At 41.5% G+C, this 17,984-nt stretch overlaps 1 non-coding gene across 1 annotated transcript; it reads left to right on the forward strand.

Moving 5' to 3' along the window:
• Positions 1-17,631: 17,631 nt before the first annotated feature.
• Positions 17,632-17,738, forward strand: LOC114108906 (U6 spliceosomal RNA). Its single transcript, XR_003585632.1, has one exon. It is a non-coding gene; the product is annotated as a U6 spliceosomal RNA (small nuclear RNA).
• The last annotated feature ends 246 nt before the right edge of the window (positions 17,739-17,984 follow it).

A 17,984-nucleotide genomic window follows, 5' to 3' on the forward strand; every position in this document is an offset into this window, starting at 1 on the left:
CTTGTGCCTGATGCCTTCTCTGAGAAGTCTTAGTTTCCACATCTGTCAACAGGAGGTTACACTAACAAAAGTCCATGGCCTCCTCTTTGAGGAAAACAACATAATGCAGCTGAGACAGAATGGCCTAACCCGATAGCATGATGAAAGTGTGAGCTTTGTGCTGGCATAATTCTCCCTCCTCCAATCTAGAAGCCATGTGTGGGGAAGAGTCAGTTGCCATGGCAGTCAGCACCTGTGGGGCAGGTGTCTCGTTGTGATGGCTGCCCTGGAATCTGATAGATTTCACACCATCTCTAGGAATTTATTTTAGTATTAAATCACTAAGTTATATGCTGTAATTAAAAATGTTTAAGTTCATGCAATATATTACAGAGAAGAGCCTGACAACCTACTCCAGTATTCTTGCCTGGAGAATCCCATGGACAGAGGGAGCCTGGGAGGCTACAGTCTATAGGGTTGCAAAGAGTCAGAGAGGACTGAAGCGATTGAGTACACACGCACACACCCAAACACATTGTATTATACTTAACAATGCCCTGAATATCCACAACAGGACAAGTAATAAATATGGTTTAGAAATTAAGAATTTTCTCTGTATCACACATGTCATTCTTAATAGGATGTTTTGGATGTGTCTTCCAAATGGCTTTCTAAATAGGTGCTTCTCCATCAGCCTGCTGATACATGGGACTTTGGAAAAGAAAACTGAACAACTGAAATCAAACCCTGAGGTCTGTGTCCAAAGTATGCGTGGTTGTTTCGGGGATTTCAGGTTGAGCACTATGGTAGACATTGGCCAACAATCAACTGCCATTTTGTTTAAGACACATGCATGAGATCAGTCCAATGGGCATTTCTTGGCTGCCTGAGAAGCAGAGCCCAGGCAGAGGATCTCAAGTATTTTCCAGTGACTGAATTTTTCTTTTCTGTGACCAATGGAATTTAGGTCAGAAGGGAGCGAGAATGCCATCTCTGCTTTCCAAGAGGGTGGCTCCTAAAGCCACCTAGATTAGATTTACTGCTCAGTTCAGTTCAGTTCAGTTGCTCAGTCGTGTCCAACTCTTTGCGACCCCATGAATCGCAGCATGCCAGACCTCCCTGTCCATCACCATCTCCTGGAGTTCACTCAGACTCACGTCCATCGAGTCAGTGATGCCATCCAGCCATCTCATCCTCTGTCGTCCCCTTCTCCTCCTGCCCCCAATCCCTCCCAGCATCAGAGTCTTTTCCAATGAATCAACTCTTCGCATGAGGTGGCCAAAGTACTGGAGTTTCAGCTTTAGCATCATTCCTTCCAAAGGAATCCCAGGGCTGATCTCCTTCAGAATGGACTGGTTGGATCTCCTTGCAGTCCAAGGGACTCTCAGGAGTCTTCTCCAACACCACAGTTCAAAAGCTAAAATTCTTCGGCGCTCAGCCTTCTTCACAGTCCAACTCTCACATCCAAACATGACCACAGGAAAAACCATAGCCTTGACTAGACGGACCTTAGTCGGCAAAGGGTCTGTCCACTTAAATTCATAGAATCCTAATTATCCTGAAAGGACAAGGCTGATTTTATATGAACCAAGAGTAGATGGTTACTGTAGTGATTTTTTCATTCAGTGAGCTAAGCCTATACTGCTTACTACCTCCCATGCTAAATGAGGGGTTTAGGAAGGCAATTACACAAGTCCATGGGCAAAACTCTCAGTTTAAAAGGACAACAGAACCATAAGCCAACAAGAACAGTGCTAACTTTGTTAGGACTTTCTTTGTTGTAAGCAGTAAGAATGGGAATCTGTTGAGTCCTGCTATGGAGAACTTCCATGGCTACAGAAACTGGCTCCTGTGATGCCATCAGACTGTGGTCTTCTTGTGTTTCACTTCTGCTGTCATTGGTATTGTATTCCTCCCCAAGGAATAGGGCGGAGTGGGCCAAGCGAAGAGAGAGAAACAGGTAGAGTGCAGAAGGAGTCGTAGGCAGAAGGGGCGAGCAGAGAGGCAGAATTCAGAGACACGAAGGCATAGGAAGCAAGCTTCCAGTGATTGGGATCAGCTGGAAAATAAGAATCCGGATCAGGCGGGCCCAGGGGAGCTGTGTTGCGGAGCTGGGGCTTTAATGAAGGCTGCCAAATGGATGAGGTTTTATTGGTTTTCTCTCTGCGGAACAGATTTGTATTTTAGAAATCTCCCTGTAGCAGTTAGGAGGCACTGAAATAATTAAGGTAAAAATGAGTGGAGATAAACTAACGGGAGCAACGTGGCTAGAAGGTAGTGTGATGGGTTTACATGAGTGTGGTTGAATGATTACAAAATAGCAACTGACTAAAAGAGAAGAAAGTTCAAGATACATCCCAAATTCTTGGAAAGAAAGAGGTTTCTGGAAGAAGACATTTGGTTTTCCAATTCCAGGAGAAATCAGCTGTGCAGACATGGGCAAGCTCCTTAAACTCTTTGCACCCCAGTTTCCTCATCTGTCAAAATGGGGAGCCAATGTTATAGGGCGCTTGTGAAAATAAAACACTTAGAAAACTCCTGGCCACAAGTGTCGTGTTGTAGCCATTCCCTTCTCCAGGGGATCCTCCCGACCCAGGGATTGAACCTGGGTCTCCTGCATTGCAGGCTGATTCTTTACCATCTGAGCCCCCAGGGAAGTGCCAAGTGTTGTTATATCATCTTTATTTTCATTATTCTTTGCATTAGAGAACAAAGAAGGAGGCAGAATTGAGGTGGAAGAGAGTGTTCAGAGGATGAAGAGAGGACCATGAAAGGGCAGGCTCGGGGGCACCATAGAAAGCCTGGTTTGTGTGGTGATGCTCAGGACTGGGTGAACATCCTGCATGACGTCCATGTGGCCACTTATGAGCAGGAGACAGTGCTACCCTGAGCCACACTGGAGTTCCAGGCAACAAGGAAAAGTGTCCAGCCTCATACATGTATTCAATTAACTGATGTGAAATTAACCTAACATAAAATGAGCCATTTGAAAGCAAACCATTTAGTGACATTTGGTGCATTCACAATGTTGTGCAAAACCCACCTCTACTTGGTTACAAAATATTTTCATCACCCCAAAATGGACCCTGTATCCACTAAACAGTTATTCCCTAAAAGCCTCTTCCCCTAGCATCTGGTCATCATCTATCTGCATTCGGTTTTTAAGGATTTTTCTATTCTAGCTATTTCATATAAATGAAATAATAAACAAGTGCTCTAGTAGACACTTGGGCACATATGTTCATTGCAGCACTGTTGATAATACCGCAGAAGTAGAAACAATCCAATGTTCATTCAGTGATGAGTGGGTAAACAGAAGTCTGTCTGTAAGTACAATGGACTATGTCTGATCATTAAAAGGGATGAGGTTCTGATACCTGTTACAACACGGATGAATGTCAAAACATGATGCAGCCAGATGCAAAAGGGTTCGTATTTTAATGAATCTTATTCATGATTGCTTTTTCCAGTCGAAAAAATCTTGGCATATTGAAAAGTCAGGGTGTGGAATTCCCTGACGGTCCAGTGGTTAGGACACAGTGCTTTCACTGCCCAGGGTTCTGGGCTTGATGCCTGGTCAGGGAACTAAGATCCTGAAAGCCACGTGGTATAGTTAAAAAAAAAAAAAGAAGTCAAAAAAACCCCGCATTATTTCTAAAAACAAATGTTTAGGGGGTAGGAATAGTTAGGGAGTTTGGGATGGACATGTACACACTGCTGTATTTAAAATGGATAACCACCAACGACCTACTCTATAGCCAAGGGAAGTCTACTCAATGTTCTATGGCAGCCCGAATGGGAGGGGAGTTTGGGGGAGATTGAATACACACACACACACACACACACACACACACACACACACACACACACACATGGCTGAGTTGCTTTGCTGTGCACTGAAAACTATCACAACATTGTTAATCGGCTATACTCCAATATAAACTAAAAAGTTAAAAAAAATAAATGTAAACATTTTATTTCCACCCAAACATAATTTATGATAATTTTACTTCCCTGACTTTAGTGGGAGCAACCTCACTAACAATATTTAATTAAAACCATGAACTACTAAACATATAAAAACATGTATATAGGGGCACACATTTCCTTTTGCCTTGACCTCAGTATGACACGGCCTGACTCTGTTGAACTCTGTCTTCAACATTTTGACATTTTGTCCACCATTAAGTTTTTTGCATTGACTTTGACTTAACATATGACATTACAATGATTCAGTGATTGAATTATTAAATTATGTGTCTTGATTGTTGAGTGTTTGGGTGGCCCCTTAAATTTTGTGCTCAAGGCCAATGTCATTCACTTCTATCCATGGGTTCTAGCTTCAGTTTTGCCAAGGAGCCCTAGGTGCCCAGCGTTTGGACTGTTCTGAGGTCATTACATCTGGAGGCTGATGAGATGCCCTGAGTCTGAGCATCGCTGGATGGTCCCCAGGTGCTGATGTGGTGCCAGGAGCTTTCCAAGTGCTTTCCAGGTCTCAGCTGATTTAATCCTCAGGACTGTGTGAAGCAGGAACTTCACTTGTTGACTCTGGTCTTTGGATGATGCAGTTTGGTCCCAGAGAAGCTAAGCATTGTGCCAAGATCACCAGTTAGAGGTGGGAGAACTGAGTTTAAATCCAGGCAGTTGGGCTCCAGAATGACCCTCTGCCTCCCCATCATCCTGTCCGATGGGCATATGTTCCAGAGGCTTGTACAGAACTGGGGCGACCAGATCATTTCCATCCCCATTTGCTGGAACTCTGCTGAACTTAGGGGCTTTCCAGGTGGTACTAGCGGTACAGAACCTGCCTGCCAATGCAGGAGACATAAGAAATGTGGGTTCGATAGCTGGGTAGGAAAGATCCCTTGGAGGAGGACATGACAACCCACTCCAGTATTCTTGCCTAGGAAATCCCAAGGACAGAGGAGCCTGGTGGGCTACAGTCCATGGTGCTGCATAGTCAGATATGACTAAAGTGACTTAGCATGCACGCATTGCTGAATTTAGCACTAAAACATCTGCATTCCAGGAAAACCCCAATACCGAGAAAACCAGATTGATGGGTTACCCTATCCGTGGGTCAACACACAGGTTGGAGGTTGTGGACTAATCCCAGTCCTTGGCTCTGCCACTGAATCACCCTGAGACCTTTGGTCCTTTGCTGAGATCATTGCGCCGCAGCTTCCTCTTCCGTAAAAGGATAGAGCTGGCGAGATAATTCCACTCAAGTCGGGAATTCCTTTAATCCCTGTTTGGTCCTGATGCAGGTTCAAAAGAGGGTGAAACAGGAAAGTGAATGCGATTGGAATATCTTAGCTTCAAAAAGAGTAAAGCAGAGGGCAACTTGATTAGAATTTTCAACAGGCAATGAGTCCCCTACAAACAAAACTTAAAGTCTTGACCTTTCAAAGGGGTGAACTTGCCATCAATGTCAGGCATGAGTGAAGTTGCAGCTTGCCCTCCATCTCCTGTTGCTGATGATCCTTCAGCTCTACCATCCCCCACCTCCTCTTCCTCCTCCACTCAGTTACTCTTCCTGTCTGTTCACTGGATGCCAGCCCCTGGATGCTAGCTGTACTACTGTACTTTTCAAAGTCTTGTACTGTAAGATTAATAATGTTTTCTTTATTTTTTGTGTTTGTTTTCCATGTATTATTTATGCAAAAAAGTATTATAAACCTGTTATAGTACCATATTATATAGTCATTTGTGTTAGTTGGGTACCTAGGCTTACTTTGTTGGACCTAATGAACAAATTAGACTTTTGAATGTGCTCTCAGAATGGAATTCATTTGTATGTTGGGGACTTACCGTAGAGTTTTGCTGCTGCTGCTGAGTCCCTTCAGTCGTATCCGACACTGTGCGACCCCAGAGACGGCAGCCCACCAGGCTCCCCCATCCCTGGGATTCTCCAGGCAAGAACACTGGAGTGGGTTGCCATTTCCTTCTCCAATGCATGAAAGTGAAAAGTGAAAGTGAAGTCACTGAGTCGTGTCCAACTCTCAGTGACCCCATGGACTGCTGCCTACCAGGCTCCTCCACCCATGGGATTTTCCAGGCAAGACTACTGGACTGGGGTGCCATTGCCTTCTCCAACCATAGAGTTTTACCAGATGTAAAGTCTATGTCTGAGAGGAACAGAAGCCCCCCGCTCCTGCCAAAGCTCATCTTATGGATGGAAAGGAGAAGAATGCAGTGGAAAGACCATCAGGGGAAAGCTTGAGGTAGAGTAGGCAGTGTTATTTTTCCTAGAGACAGAAGTCATGAGAAAGACACTTACAGTGTGTGGGAAGGGCTGATGAGATGGGAAGTTGGTTTCCTTGGAGAACAGAAACACAGGAGGATTCCTTGACTCAAACAGCATGTATGTGGTCAAGGATTCCACCCAGGATGCTAGGAAAAGTGGCAAATTATATATAGAGAGAGGCTGCAGAGTGCCTCTCCCAGTAATTAGGAGAGTGAGATGAGGAGACAATGGTTGGAATTCTGCTCAGTTCAGCACAACTTCCCTGAGACTGAGCGGCATGCACTCCATTTCTCACTGCTCAGGTGGGGAGGTCCTCTCCCTGCAATGATTTACGTAAAAGGCCACCAGAACCAAAGCGGCTGGAATTAAGGGTGGATCAACATGATGGGCATAGGGCAGGGGAGAAATGTGTGCTATGATCATCAATGATCTGAAGGGGATGGATCAGATTATCAGGAAAAGAGATCTTGAGGTGACTGGAAGTCCTAGCCCACTTTGAAGATGTGTCGGAAGGTCTATCATAAAACATCCCTGTGAGCTCCCATGATACTCTGCTCAAATCATAACAGGGCATGTAATGTATCATAAACATCTGTCTCTAGAGTTGGCTTTATTCTTCAGTGGCTTAAAAACTAGAAAATTCATCACTTATCCTGGCTTTCCATAAATGCTCATTGAATGAATGAGCTTACTTCATTTTAGTTGCAGAATTGAGAAAGCATGGGTTCCCTCCCCCGCTGTGACCCTAGGCCACCAACAGCCAACCCTCAGATGTACCATTTTCCCGAATGATGCTCAAAACATTTTGTTTTTTCAAGGCTTAAGGATCAGCAAGCCCCCCTCCTCCCCTTAGTTCCTGCCCTTCACCCAGAGATGCTTTAGAGTCCAGCAAAAAGTCCATAATGCAGTAATTAATTTGTTCTCTATGTTTATTACCTGAATAATAGATTCATTGTGTGTTATCTCCTGGACAGCAATTAATCACAAACTTTGCAGGATGGCACAGGCTTGATAAGTTTCCCTCACAGCCGCACGTGGCTGTATGGAAACCTAGAAGATGTTTAACAGCACCTGTTCAAAACCTACTCTAGACATTTCATGAAGAAATTTTTCCCCCTCTATATTCCTCCTGCAGGAAAGAAGAAAAAAGTAGCCAATAGCTTTCTCCTCCCAATTGCAAGGGCTTTCCTAAGTCCTCCACCTTCTTAATGGAAGAAAGATTTCCATCTCCTTCGCTCCTGTTTATCTGTAAGATGTAAGGACCAACTGCTCCATTGTACATACTGAACAGAACAACACCATTTTTTGGAAAGCACAAAATGTCCCACCTTGAACAAAAGCCAAACCCGTCCTCCCTTCCTCCTCCATTAACTTTGGAACCTGGTTTAAAAGGCAGAGAATCTGAACAAACAATTCTTTAGAAAAGAAAAGAAAAAATAAAACAGTTTCACAGATTTGGCAAGCAATTCCAGACTCTGAATGCGTGCCTCAGAGCCGCACATAAGAAGCGCAGCTGCCTGAGGCAGCCCCTAATTACATTTCTGAAGTTGGACTTAAAACAATTTGTTTCCATTATCTTTCTCTCAAGGTGGGTTCTGGAAGGGTCTGGGGAATCGATTTCAACATTTGGCATAAACTTTTCCTTGCAGTAACCCTAGTGACATATCGTTATAAATAAATTCTGCTTGTGCTATACCAAAGGGGAATCTGAGCAGAGTTTGATAGACTGTGGACTTCCTTTTGCAGTTGATAAAAACCAATTCGTGGGAGGATTATGGATTTGAAAATTGTGTCATAATCACCATCAGACACCTTTGCATTTATTTAAAAATTTTATTGAAGTAGAGTTGATTTACAATGCTGTGTTAGTTTCAGGTGTACAGCAGAGTGATGCAGTTAGCCATAGCTCTTCTTTTTCAGATTATCTTCCCTTATAGGTTTTTACAAAATATTGAGTATAGTTCCCTGTGGTATACAGTAGGAACTTGCTTTCTTTAATCTCTTTTATATATAATAGTGTGTATATGTTAATTCCAACCTCCTAATTCACCTCTCCTCTATCTTTTTCCTTTGATAACTGAAAGTTGTTTTGTTTTTTTTTTTAAATCCATGGGGCCATTTCTGTTCTGTAAATAAGTTCATTTGTATCATTTCTTAGATTCTACATATAAGCTTGTCATATATATTTGTCTTTCTCTATTTGACTTAATTCACTTAGTTTGATCACCTCTAGTTCCACGCATGTTGCTGCAAATGGCCTTATTTCATTCTTTTCCTGGCTGAGTAGTATCCCATTGTTGATATGTACCACCTATCTTCAGATACGTATCTTCTTTATCCATTTATCTGTTGATGGGCATTTAGGTTGTTTCCTTGTCTTGGCTGTTGTAAATGTTGCTGTTAAGAACATTGGGGTGCATATATCTTTTTGAGGCACCCTTTTATTTAATCTACAGCATATTCATAAATAAAATTGCAAAGGAACAGGATTCCACATTACATTAGTCATTGCCTGAAAATGGGAAGAGTGAGAAAAGCTGGCATCTCTTTGATTCATGAGGGCAAGAAGAAGTTTCTAAGCAAATTATTAAGTAGAGAAAACTTAGTTTGTCAAGCTAGTAAGTCACAGTAAATCTGTTCTAGGTCTGGAAATCTTTCCAAAACACAACAACAGAACTTGAAAGCATACCTTGATTCTATGACCTCGTTTAGGCAGTGTTCAAACCACACCTTCACATCTTTGAAACACTCTATTAGAGCGTGTATTTTGACTATAAAACCCAATCAAATAAGCACTTTTAAAGTTAGCAGCCATTTAAAGGTAATGCAAACCTTATATATAAATAATCAAGTGAAATTTAGTCAATGGTCGTGTATGCATGCTCAGTTGCTCAGTTGTGTCCTACTCTTTGCGACCCCATGGACTGTAGCCCACCAGGCTTCTCTAACCATGGGACTTTCCAGGCCAGAATATTTCTAATGATTCTTCCAAGTATCTCCCCTCTGTTCAGCAAAACCTTCTGCCCTTAAAATACTTATTTTAACATACATAGAATTTTTGATGATGTTTATTTTCAAACATGTATATCATGTTGGTTCCCACTTCCAGCATAGCTACCCAGTAGGACTATTAAATGTGAGTTAGAAAAAGCTACTCTTCCTTAAGACCCTTTGCCACAATCTGCAAGGAACTTGTTATGATAAACGTAGAATGCTATGATGGCTACCTCAAGATGAATATGAATGACACCCCTCTGGAGTTATATAATGCACAACCTTCCCGACTGTCCATGGTGATCCTTGACCAATTTTAGGGCCTGTGTGTCTCCATAGCCCCCTGTGCTGCTGCTGCTAAGTCGCTTCAGTCGTGTCCGACTCTGTGCGACCCCAGAGACGGCAGCCCACCAGGCTCCCCCTTCCCTGGGATTCTCCAGGCAAGAACATTGGAGTGGGTTGCCATTTCCTTCTCCAATGCATGAAAGTGAAAAGTGAAAGTGAAGGCGCTCAGTCGTGTTCGACTCTTCGTGACCCCATGGACTGCGGCCTACCAGTCTCCTCCACCCATGGGATTTTCCAGGCAAGAGTACTTACTGGAGTGGGCTGCCATTGCCTTCTTCTAGCCCCCTGTCTCGTGTCTCCAAATTCCTGAAATGTCACTTTCTTATGATCATCCTTGTACAGTTCTTACATTTGAGCTACTCCTGTACCCATTCTTTCATCAGAGGCTACATTTTCCTTTCTGAAATTTCTTGCAAATAAAATCACATAGTATGTGCTTCTGGCAAATACCAGCCTGCCTTGCTTGGCTCTGCTGCTGCTGGGAGCAGAGTTGCTCCCTTCTTTCCCAGTTGCTGGCCCCATTGCCTTTGCACAGAGCTCATTCTTCCTCCAGACGGTAATAGAGAAGGACAAATTTGACTCCATATTAGATCTGTTTCTTTTACTTTAACCTTTGCATTCTATTGCTTTTGCTTCAAGTTGAGAATGCTGCCTATAGGCTGAAATATACAAGATAATCCATTCTCTGATCTTAACACTTTCCATTCATATAGATGTAAAATGTTGCAGAACCTAGAATAACATTTGTCTTGTTGGAGGTTTATAGGAACATCATAACCTGACATATGTGGATGGCTACAAGAACAAAGAATTCCTCCACCAAGAAGTTTGCATTTCCTCTTTTTAGTATAAAATAAGCCTGGATTCTGACTTGGTTAAGGTGATTCTCTAGGACATTAGTCTGCCATCTCTTCAGTCTTTCTGAATAAAGTCCCTATTCCTTGTCCCAAGAACTCATGTCCTAATTTATCAACCTATCGTGCAGTGAGCAGAATGAGTTTGGACTCAATAACAAGACTGATTTCAGCCAAAAAATGCTCAGAGCAAGGATACCAGTGCTGGACCACTGCCATGGGACTCTTATTATAGGATATTTTATTCGGAGACACAGCTGGCAGAACATTTCCTGGAACTGCATTGCAGTTTGAGACTCCTCCAAAATGCTGCCTCCTTTCTCTTCATCTTTCACCTGAATCAAACCTGTATCATAGTATGAAGGTACTTACTGGTTACACTTGCTTTTATCTCTTTGGTCTTTATGCTGGGCTATGCTTAGTCACTCAGTCATGTCCAATTCTTTGTGATCCCATGGACTATCACCTGCCAGGCTCCTCTGTCTGTGGAATTCTCCAGGCAAAAATACTTGAGTGGGTTGCCATGCCCTCCTCCAGGGGATTTTCCCCACCCAGTGATCAAACCCAGGTCTCCCACATTGCAGGCAGATTCTTTACCATCTGAACCACCATGGAAGCCCGTGAATACTGGAGTGGGTTGCCTATCCCTCCTACAGGGAATCTTCCTGACCCAGGAATTAAACTGGAGTCTCCTGCATTGCAGGCAGATTCTTTACCACCTGAACTACCAGGGAAGCTCTTGGTCTTTATAGGCACCTCTTATACTATCTCCTTCCACCTTGATGTCTGCTTCTTAGAAGATTCAAATGAATGGAAATGCATTTTGACTGCCTGACTAATTGTTGCTCTGCGTGTTTCTGAAATCTATCCAGGATGCTGTTTTATCAGGATGGAAATGGAAAGCACACAGATGATTTTTTTGGGAAAAAAACAAACAAACAGATAATAAAGTCTTCTAAGCTTTCTAATGATCATTTTAACTCATCTCAACCTACCTTCAAATAATGTTATATCAGGCCCTGTATGTCTGAACTTTGACAAGAGACTACTTCTGAGTCTCTTATCTCGTGCTTTGTAGTGTTTCTATCAAACATTTTATTTCCACATGTATTTTAAACCTGATGATTCATTTGCCTTATTTAGACTTTAAGAAGTAAATTGTGTTTTAACAAAATTGGGGAAAATATTTTAAAAATTTTTATCTACATATTTGCTAGAATCTAGTACTTTTACTTTTATTAAAGATTCTTGTTTTGTTTAAAGAGCTGCCTTCAGTGTACTTCAGGTCTGCTAATGCTGAATTCTTTTAGTCTTTGAAAAATCATGATTTTGCCTTTATTTTTGAAAAACACTTTCACTGTATGTACAGTGAAAACCTGCATGTACAGATTAATTTTGTTAAATTTTTAATCATTTAAGATTATAAAAATATGGTTCTATAGTAGCCTATGTGATTTCTGGTGAAAAACATGAAACATATCACAGTACACAATATATATAAAAATTATATAAACATAGGATATATAAATATATATTTATATGGTATATAAATATTATTAACATATGATTAATAAATTATAATTATAAAATATTAATATATAATATATTATTGTTTTTAAAATTAATTCTTTATCAGTGTTTTCAGAAACTATATTATAGTGGTTTCTAATACATTTTTAAAAAATGTTTATTCTGCTTTGGGTTTATTCATCTCTTTTGATCTGTGTTTCATAGTTCTCATCCGTTCAGTTCAGTTCATTTCAGTTGCTCAGTTGTGTCCAACTCTTTTCGACCCCATGAATCACAGCACGCCAGGCCTCCCTGTCCATCACCAACTCCCGGAGTCCACCCAAACCCATGTCCATTGAGTCGGTGATGCCATCCAGCCATCTCATCCTCTGTCGTCCCCTTTTCCTCCTGCCCTCAATCCTTCCCAGCATCAGGGTCTTTTCCAATGAGTCAGCTCTTCACATCAGGTGGCCAAAGTACTGGAGTTTCAGCTTCAACATCATTCCTTCCAAAGAACACCCAGGACTGATCTCCTTTAGGATGGACTGGTTGGATACCCTTGCAGTCCAAGGGACTCTCAAGAGTCTTCTCCAACACCATAGTTCAAAAGCATTAATTCTTCAGCACTCAGCTTTCTTTACAGTCCAACTCTCACATCCATACATGACCACTGGAAAAACCATAGCCTTGACTAGATGGACCTTTGTTAACAAAGTAATGTCTCTGTTTTTTAAAATGCTGTCTAGGTTGGTCATAACTTTCCTTCCAAGGAGTAAGCGTCTTTTAATTTCATGGCTGCAATCACCATCTACAGTGATTTTGGAGCCCAGAAAAATAAAGTCAGCCACTGTCTCCACTGTTTCTCTACCTATTTCCCATGAAGTGATGAGACCAAAAGCCGTGATCTTTGTTTTCTGAATGTTGAGCTTTAAGCCAAATTTTTCACTGTGGTTGGAAATTTTCCAGCCCTTATACTTCCTATTGCTTTTGGATTCTGTTCCTCCACTCTCCTTTCTAGAACTCAATCACTTATAGAATTAAATATATAGTATCTAACCAAGTATCTCAGTGGAAAAGATGAACAGCCCTTAGACACTACAGAAGAAGACATTATAAATGACACTCCAAAAAAAAAATTAAAAAAAAAAATGACACTCCAACCCAAGGAAAAGATAAAATGAAGCACAGAGAGAAAGGGTATTAAAAAACAAACAACAACAAAAAACAATAGCAAAAACAGAGCCTCAGTGACATTTGGGACAGTAGAAAGCAGTTTAATTTTCTTTTAATCCTGGATTGTGTTGAACATATTTATAGGAACTATTTTAATATTATTGATGAACATTTCATCATTTCTATAGCTATGGGTCTGTTTCTACTGATCCTTTTCCTACAAAATCATGTTGCAATTTCTTCTGGAGGCTAACTCTGGATCGGCATTCATCATGGTCCTCATGTCCTCTGAGAAATCTTTCATGATGCTGTTAGTGCTCTCATCCCACCTTTACTTTGGGAGGCTGAATTAGGCACCTGCTCTACTCACATTTTTATCACAATCCAGGCCCACCTCTCTAGCAATTTTTGGTGTTTCTAACAGAATCTAGTCTTTACTTTCTCTTTCCTTAGTTAGAATATGACTGTGTGAGATCCTTTAAGTCTGTCCATTCCTCTTTATGCCTCCAAGGCCCAGTATGATGCCAGACAGAGCAAGAGATAACAAAATTCTTATTGCCTGGATGGATAGATGGATGAATGAAAGGGTATGTCTTTATCACTAGTAGTCTGATCTCCAGGGCCATGTATACTCATGAATGAGGACGTGCTACCATATTGCCCTTGAATCCTGAGACTGTTTCCACTGCCTTGTTGTACACACAAGATGTTCCATCAACCCTCCCTTAATCCACTCTGTGAGAAAGTGGGAATCACAAAATCTAATTGTGTATCCTCCTCTGTCTTTGTTCTGTCTTTTGATAAAACAAGCAGAATGGAGCTAAAGAGAGTTTCCTGAGTTACATCACCAGCTCAAAATCTTTTAATTTTACTTATCTATTTATTTTTGCCTGTGCTGGGTCTTTTGATGCTGCACGCGGGTTTTCTCTTTAGTTGCAGCTATGGGGGACTACTCCCCACTTGTGGTACACAGGCTTCTCATTGTGGTGACTTCTCTGGTTGCAGAAGGTGAGGGCTAGCACACCCAGGCATCACTAGCTGTGACACAGGGGCTTAGTTACCCTGCGGCATCCTGGACCAGGTGTCAAACCTGTGTCCCCTGCATTGACAGGCGGACTCTTAACCACTGAACCACCAGGAAAAGGAAAGGAAAGTGAAGTCGCTCAGTTATGTCCGACTCTTTGCAACCCCATGGACCGTAGCATACCAGGTTCCTCCATCCATAGGATTTTCCAGGCAAGGGTACTCGAGTGGGTTGCCATTTCCTTCTCCAGAAGATCTTCCCGACCCAGGGATTGAACCCAGATCTCCCACATTGCAGACAGACTCTTTACTGTCTGAGCCACCAGGTAATGTCCTCAAAATCTTAAGTATATATCTGTGCACCTATGACTGGCCTGGAGCATCAGAACATGAATGTAAATCCAGTGCCTTCTAAGGTAACCAAGGCTGTTCCCCAAATTATAGAGGGTTTAACTGATACTCAGCACTCAGCCAATGATGTTTTCTAACATAATGTGATAAGTGGGTTGCAGACCCAGGATTGGAACCTGTGTCCTCCGTGTTTACCAACCTTTAGGTGCTTCTCATTTGTGCCTTAATTTTGCTCTCATTTAACCTGCTTCTCATGTGCCATGATTTTGTTCTCATTTAATCTGATTCATGCCTATGTTTTTTTATCTATCACTCATTCGTTCATTCATTTAATAAGTATGTTGTCTGTTCTGTATGCTGGAAATATACTGGATAAATAAGACACAGACTCTACTGCTTTCTGTAACTATTGAGCTTTCATCGGTGGCCGGCTGGTTAGGACTCTATGCTTTTACCGCCATGGCCTGGGTTCAGTCCCTGATCAGAAAACTGAGATCCTGCAAGCAAAACAAACAAACAAACAAACAAAATTGCTTCAGTCACTTTAGTTTAACTTCATCATTTTCAGTTGATGCATCCCACATAGAGCCTATTAGAATCTAAATGAAAACTAGTTTAAAAATAATCTGAATGTTATTTACATTTCTTGGCTTCTGTCTTTTGGGGGGCTGAAAAGTTCTTTTACTCTTCCAAACTTGTTTTATTTAAAAGTGAATGTTTGATTTCCAGCATTCAGCAAAATATAAAAATATATAAAATACTTCCTTGAATACCGATTTGAGTTTTCCTCCAATTACAAAGATTGAATTCTTTTCAAATTGCCCTTTTAATGTGTGCATAAAATAGTACCTGATGATACAGCCCAAGAGGGTCCCCTGAATGAATTGTAACGAAATTTCCTACCCCTGATATTTTCACATTGTTTAGGGAAGCAATGTTTTGGTTTTGTATTTGATCAATTGCCCTTTGTGTTTTGGAATTGGTTTTAAGTACTATAGATGGCCATAAATGAATAAGACATTTAGGTGATTGTTCTCCCTGAAGCAGAGAGTGAAAATAAAGTTGTCCTTATATAGCAGGACTTGTTTGTATGACATTTCCCAAGATCAATGCCAAGGTAGCAGCTGCCTGCCAACTCTCCTGTGTTTAAATCAATACAAACCTGAGAAGTATTTCCCATCATATTTTTGATTTATTCATGCTTCTAAGTAAGAATCTGCTTATAATCACAAGCAATAAGGTATTTAAAACACACACACACACACACACACAAACATTTGATTCTAAGTACAGTTATTGCCAAACATTCAAAATTCATTTTTTTAAGAAGAAAGTTTAAACATTTACAAAGGTTTTTTCTTTTCTTTCTTTTTTTTTTTTTTTGGTGATATTTTAAAATAAAATAGTCATAATCTTTTATTTATATATTTTGGCTGTGGGGATCTTAGTCTCATGACCAGCAGTCAAATCCATGTCCCATGCATTGGAAGGCAAATTTTTAACCACAGGACTGCCAGAGAAGTCCCTCAAAATTCCTTTTCTTAAGATCACACTTTGATCTGAGGACAGCCAAGTCCTACCAAAATTCTTTATGGGTAACACAGCTTTGGCTTCCCAGGTGGTGCTAGTGGTAAAGAACCCGCTTGCCAATGCAGGAGATGCAAGAGACCCAGGTTTGATATCTGAGTCAGGAAGATCCTCGGGAGGAGGAAATGGCAACCCACTTCAGTATTCTTGCCTAGAGAATTCCATGGACAGAGAAACCTGGCTGGCTGCAGTCCATGGGGGTCGCAAAGAGTCAGACATATATGAGGCAACTAAGTATGCAGACGGTGATTGCAGCCATGAAATTAAAAGACGCTTACTCCTTGGAAGAAAAGTTATGACCAACCTAGATAGCATATTCAAAAGCAGAGACATTACTTTGCCAACAAAGGTCTATCTTGTCAGAGCTATGGTTTTCTAGTGGTCATGTATGGGTGTGAGAGTTGGACTGTGAAGAAAACTGAGCGCTGAAGAATTGATGCTTTTGAATTGTGGTGTTGGAGAAGACTCTTGAGAGTCCCTTGGACTGCAAGGAGATCCAACCAATCCATTTTAAAGGAGATCAATCCTAGGTGTTCTTTGGAAGGAATGATGTTGAAGCTGAAACTCCAGTACTTTGGCCACCTGATGTGAAGAGGTGACTCATTGGAAAAGACCCTGATGCTGGGAGGAGTTGGGGGGAGGAGGAAAAGGGGACGACAGATGATGAGATGCCTGAATGGCATCACTGACTCGATGAACGTGAGTTTGAGTGAACTCCGGGAGTTGGTGATGGACAGGAAAGCCTGGCGATCTGTGATTCATGGGGTTGCAAAGAGTCGGACATGACTGAGCGACTGAGCTGAACTGAACTTAACTGAAGTATGCATGCTTGCAACACAGCTTTGGGGCTTGCCCCGTGGTGTTAAGGCAGGTGACATCATTCTAAGCTCTAAAGACACTTCAGTGTGATGACAAGGCAGATTTTAATTTCTTCCTTCATGAATTAATAATAACATGATGCCACTTTCATTTGAGCACAGTGTCTCCATCATTGTCCTTGGTCCCAAGGACCATGTCCCATGATGTCTGAGTTGGATTTCTCCATGTAAAATCCCTGTATTGCATTAACTACTACAGGCTTTTCTGGCTGGTTATGATTTGCTGGGGAAGTGGCGTCAAGAGCTCCTCAAATTAGAGAACCAGGCTTATGGTTGCTTGAGTTTAGGGAATTCCATTTAAAGGGACAGGTGATTTGAGGGCAGAGGGACAGGAGAACAAAGGCATGGTGGTCTCTGGCTCATTTCAGCAAGAACCTTTAAGCACAAAACCCTACATCAACATTTATCTGATGATAATCTCCCATTTGTGGGTGACTGGCCAGACCAATCATATATCATTAAAATCACAGATGAGTCAGTTACTCCTGGTCTTGAGAGTGAGTTACATGGGGCAGGAATTTAAAAAGCTATAAGAGGGACTTCCCTGGTGGTCCACTGGTTAAGACTCTGCACTTTCACTGTGGGAGGCAAGGGTTTGATCCCTGGTTGGGAAACTAAAATCCAGCATGCCACACAGTGTGGCCAAAATAAAAAAAAAAAAAGAAGTAATGTTAAAAAAAAAAAAGAAGGAGTGCTCGCTTCGGCAGCACATATACTAAAATTGGAACGATACAGAGAAGATTAGCATGGCCCCTGCGCAAGGATGACACGCAAATTCGTGAAGCGTTCCATATTTTTTAAAGAAACTAAAGACCTGTATATAGAAAACTATAAAACACTGATGAAAGAAATCAAAGAGGACACTAATAGATGGAGAAATATACCATGTTCATGGATTGGAAGAATCAATATAGTGAAAATGAGTATACTACCCAAAGCAATTTACAAATTCAATGCAATCCCTATCAAGCTACCAGCCACATTTTTCACAAAACTAGAACAAATAATTTCAAGATTTGTATGGAAATACAAAAACCTCGAATA

This window comes from Ovis aries, chromosome 17 (assembly GCF_016772045.2).
Source record: "Ovis aries strain OAR_USU_Benz2616 breed Rambouillet chromosome 17, ARS-UI_Ramb_v3.0, whole genome shotgun sequence".
NCBI classification, from domain to species: Eukaryota; Metazoa; Chordata; class Mammalia; order Artiodactyla; family Bovidae; genus Ovis; species Ovis aries.